This window comes from Diachasma alloeum, unplaced genomic scaffold, assembly GCF_001412515.2.
Source record: "Diachasma alloeum isolate Michigan unplaced genomic scaffold, Dall2.0 Dall_scaffold_00278, whole genome shotgun sequence".
NCBI lineage: Eukaryota > Metazoa > Arthropoda > Insecta > Hymenoptera > Braconidae > Diachasma > Diachasma alloeum.
In genome coordinates this window covers 182,372-187,564 of record NW_021680417.1, presented here as the reverse complement: position 1 = coordinate 187,564, position 5,193 = coordinate 182,372, and the positions used below count along the sequence as shown (strand labels likewise).

At 38.9% G+C, this 5,193-nt stretch overlaps 1 protein-coding gene across 1 annotated transcript in view; it reads left to right on the top strand.

The window, feature by feature from the left end:
- The window catches only part of LOC107038166 (protein gooseberry), a 27,785-nt gene that overhangs the window by 17,420 nt on the left and 5,172 nt on the right, over positions 1–5,193 (top strand). The gene's annotated exons all lie outside the window — the stretch shown is intronic.

Genomic DNA, 5,193 nt, shown 5'->3' with positions numbered 1-5,193 from the left:
TTCCCGAGACTCAAGCCCTGGTCCCCAGGGATGGCCGAACCTCGGTCCAAGCCTGGGCGCCCAGACTTGGCAAGCCCAGGCTTGTGCCAGGCTTGGCCCGTTTCTCCAACACTGGCATTTCGTACGTGGGATATACCCTAACCGGGTCGCAGCGATGTAAAATAACGATAAAAAAAATAGCGCACAGAACAAATAGAATTTTCAATAGAATCTCAAGAAATTTCGAACAGTCTCAAAATAGCTAATGTGTTTTACCGTTATTTCTCTTGTATGTTGGAACCCGGGTAGAAATCACGCCGCTCGAGCTCGGCTCGGAACCCGTATCCCAGCTAGAAATACGCCACTCCTCCCCAGCTTGGGATAAACTCCATGCGCGTCACATGTACCCGAGGTTGAGCTCCGTCACGCGCTCACAGCCCAGCGTTAGACTATTACGCGAAACGCTTCGCCGGGTTTTAGTTGAATGGCCATTGCTCAACCTCCGATTCATCTCCAATTACTCAATCCCAGTATACTTAACCTCAATAATGATTTGACAGGTCCGATGGCATCGTGATTTGAGCGAAAAAACAATCGAATAAATGTGAAGATGGCATGCTTTTTCAGATGAACAATCACAAGCTCATCAGAAATAACGTGATATTAACTAATCGAATGGGATTAATCTGAAAATACAAGGTAGAACAATTCACTGAAACGTAGTCAAAACTTTCTTTTTTCTCGCGAATACAACAAACAAAATCAAGAAAAATAATCACTTGAAAAACGTTAACGAACCTTTATTATTAATTATCAACGCTACAGGAGAGGATATTCTTCATTTTTCGATAGGCCTACGAGTTCTAAGAATATTCTACGATTTATTAGGGAAATGTTGAATACAGGTATGCCAAAATAACACGCATGAAAAAATTCAACAAAAAAACCTAGCGCTTTCTATTAAATTTCTATTGGAATTCTATGAGAATTCTCTGGAAGTTCTATTAGAATTCTATTCGTTTCTTGCGCCGATTCTATAGGAGATTATGCAACTTCATAAAGTCTTTTTTTAAGGTAAAATTTGGTGCAAGAAAGTAAATAGGTTTTTATGTTCCTATAGATTTTCTTAGGCGTAAGATTTCTAAGTTTTTCCCGCTCGGTTTTTCTTTTCTTTTAATGAAATGCAGGAACAAAACTTGGAAAATCCATGCCCAATAGTTTCTGTGGAAGAAATCCTAACAGAATAAATTATCTAGAAAAATCAATGGTTTTTTTCTACAAACAAATATCTATTAAAAATGCGGGGAAAAGTTGCATAATTTCCAATGGAATTGACGCAAAAAAAAATAATTTTTCAATAGAATTGTAATAAAACTTGAATAGAATTCTCATAGAGCTCCAATAGAAATTCAATAGGAATTCTTAGAGAAAGTGCCAGGTTTTATATTCGATGACAGATGGAAAAATCAGTAAATTTCAAATTTTATAGAAAGTTCAGTGGAATTCCATTTTTTTTTATAGTAAGAAGACAAGGATTTTCCAAAGTATTCAAATTTTAAATCGATATTCTACAAATGCATAAATATCATTCTATTCCACCCTCCACTCGAAACGACACGACTCAATCGGAGCTGAGTTCTAAGCGTTCAGCCACAGCTCAAACTCAAGTGCCGGGTTATGCCGTCTGATGAGCGTTCGACTGTGAGCCGGTATGGAGCGGCGTGTCGCGGCGTGAACTCAGGTCAAGCGGCAAGCCGAGGCTGAGCTCGCGCTCACCCGAGTTGGGGCTGAATCCCCGGTTGAATTTCTATCCGGGAATGGTCCCGGAATTATCATATTGATAATGTTAAAAACATTGGTTCGAATGAATACAAGGCATTGATGTTCGTACAAGATTGATAGTGCACGGAGAGAAAAGGCAGAGAATTTTTATGAAGAAATTCCGGGAAAAATGCTAGTGCTGCACTAGAATCGAGGCGCAATGTGCCATAACACATAAAAATTTCCCCTTCGGCACTAGAAAATTTGTCGTTTAATCTTCTTTATCGGCAAACAAAAAATTACTCGTCAGACAAAAAAATTTTCCCCGGCCACAATTTTTGTTTCTTTTCCCTTAATTATTTATTAATAACATCAACGTTATTTAAATTAATGTACTACAGTTTCAACAAAAATGAGCCTTAAGCCAACGAATCATTTTTATATTTTTTTTTATTGCATTTGTTCCACGATTACAGGGTATTACATTATCTTAAAATGTCATCACTGAATAATGTCAGTAATTTTCAACAATTTCTATGACCGGTTGTTTCACTTCTTTTTCCCACAAATTTGATATGGTTAATCACACTTTCAGAGAAAAATAAGCCCAATAATCCCTGATTATCACATAATTCTGCAGAACACGCGCTAACGTTACCCGACGTTGAAGACGTCATTTGTAAGTCTCCACTCGGGACTCCCGAGTGCAGCTGTTCGACTCACTTCGGCGAGCCGAACGTTGCCGATGTCGCGCGTACACGTACGAGGATAGGAAGAATGGCAAAAATTCTAGTGCTAGGACTAGAAAAATTCTCCAACTGCACAATAAAATTTTTAATGTTACCAAGAATTAATGAAGTTTTTCCCACAATTTTCTATGGAATTCCTCACAAAATTGACACACCGGGAAATTTTCTAGCCAGCTCTAGAATTTATATCGTGCTTCTTTGCATAAATTGATTAATCTACAGCAAAATTCCCGTGCTGATATAGAATTTTAATTCTTATTTCGATTAAAATATGGGAGTTTGGTAGTTTGCGCCTCGTTTCTGGTGCTGAACACTAGAATTTTTCCCCGACTTTTCTCTCCGTGTGATAGCTTGATTCAAGCTCGATTCCACACAACTTTACTGGGTTTTTATATTTCGGAGTTGCGTAGTTAGTCCTCGCCAACAACGAATGGTCGTGGCTGGCTACCCCCACTCTCTCGAAATTAGCTCCGACTCAACGTCTCCCACCACTCAGATCCAAGATAATTTTTTCCTGGGGGCGACGATATGTGGTTAAAGTGCTTCTTGCCAAAGAAGTAACCTCAACTGTATACCCCCACTGTACCCAAATCCCCACTTATGTTAGTGTTATCCACCACTGAAATCGAGGTTACTTCTTTGGTAAAATTTAGTATAGCGGAGGGTGTGCCTGTACCGCTCAGCGGGTAATACCGCTCACCCGATTTTCTCCACAACCATGAACTTAAAAATTTCTTTCTGTTCCTGATCATGAAGAATTTGATGATAGGATGTGATTGTCGGAAAATTTTCACTTTATTTACCACTTTAAATATGGAAAAATACGTAACGAAGTTTTGAGATCTTTACAGTGGAAAATTTGTGGACTTTTAATTAAGGTTTTTGATAGTTTCAAACGCTGAATTCTCATATTAAACTGTGGTTATTCGATTCGTGGTACTTTCACGCGTAATTTGAGACCAATTCGAACTCAAAACTCCACTCATGTCAATAATTATCAACAATTTTGTTAACGCCGAGCGGAGACGGTAATGCCGCTCATAGGATCGGCCACGTAGTTGCTCGACAGCACTCGAGTACAGGTTAGATTGCGGCGCGAGCGATACACGCAAAACCCTATGAGCGGCATTGGAATCGTGCCGAGCGGTATTACCCGATGGCGGGTAGTACCGCTCAATAGGCTCTCTCTTTTATTTTCAATCAATTTTGTGGATTCTAAGGAGAATTAGGTGTCTACACTTCGAGAATAACGAGTTCAATAGTTAAAGAAGTCTCAAAAATACGTTTTTTATACTCAAGTTGAAATATAAAATATAAAACTGGCATTTTCCCTTAGCTGGGCGGTACAGGCACACCCTCCCCTAATTCGAGCCGACTCCACTCAGGGTATACAGGCGTACTGGCGAGATTCTAGTCTTTGGGTTCCATATGACAATGATGGGCGAATAGAAATCGAGGGCTACAATCTTTCCAGTACGACTTTACCCAATTTCGGTATGAGATCGACGATAGTGTCGATCTTCGAAGCTCGACACGGAAAAAAAAAATTCTCGAATCGGGTATATAATATTCCGGATTCCGGAATACACATATTCCTGATTCCGGAATATTATATATTATATTCCGGAATCCGGAATAATATTCCTGAATCCGGTATATTATATTCCGGAATCCGGGATATTTTATTCTCGTTTCCAGAGACATCCCCAGAGGTTTGTCGACTGTTCAAAGGGTAAAGGGAGTATCGTGAGATAATTTCCGATAACAAACTTTTGGTTGATCGGAGTATTTCGGGTGCAATCATTTTTTTTCCGTTTGAAAATCCGAAAAACTGAGTTTTTCACCCTCTCAATACACTGATGAAAAATTTTCACGGAATTTTGCGGATTTTAGTCTTGAAATATCAAACAAATGAAATTTCACTGAAATTTCAGAAAATTGTGTCACTGAAAATTTAGGATTTTCATGGGAAAATCCATGGAAATTGTCAATTTCAATTGAATTATTCCACATAGAGAAAAAAAGTGGATTAGCTTTAGAAACTAGTTTCTAGATTTTAGAAACTCCTGTTCTTAAGCTTTATCCTTGGTGGGATCATAAAAATTAATGAATTTGGGGATTGTTTTTAAGAACCCATATTTTCTAAAGCCAATGCTGAATTTTTCTTAATTTTAGAAAATTTTCAGATTGAACTAACAAAATGCTGCCGAGGCATTTAAAGGGCGTAAGTGCCCCATACATCGGGAAGGGTGGCAGATATTGGGAATTGCAGATGTGAGGAGGGGGGATTTTGCAAAAAGGGGGAAGGGGGATTGTGAATTGACAATTCACAACCCAAACAATTGAATTGGTGAATTTTTCAAAAATATCTCCGAAACTAAGATAGATAGTGAATTTTTCTTGAAAAATTAGGGGGGTGAGGCAAGCTGTATTGAATTTTCGATGTACAACACCGCCACCGCCCCCCTCAATTTTCGTAAAAATTCACTATCTCCCTTAGTTTCGGAGATCTTTTTGAAAAACTCACCTACTCAATTTTTTTGGTTGTGAATTGTCAATTCACAACCCCCGTCCCCCTCTTTGCAAAGCCCCCCCCCACTGAAGAAAAAGCCAACTTTGAAAGAAAAAAGAAAATGAGTATTTTTTCGAAATATTAGAGAATAATTTTTTTTGCGCGATTTTTCTCCACCCCCCCCCCCCCCCC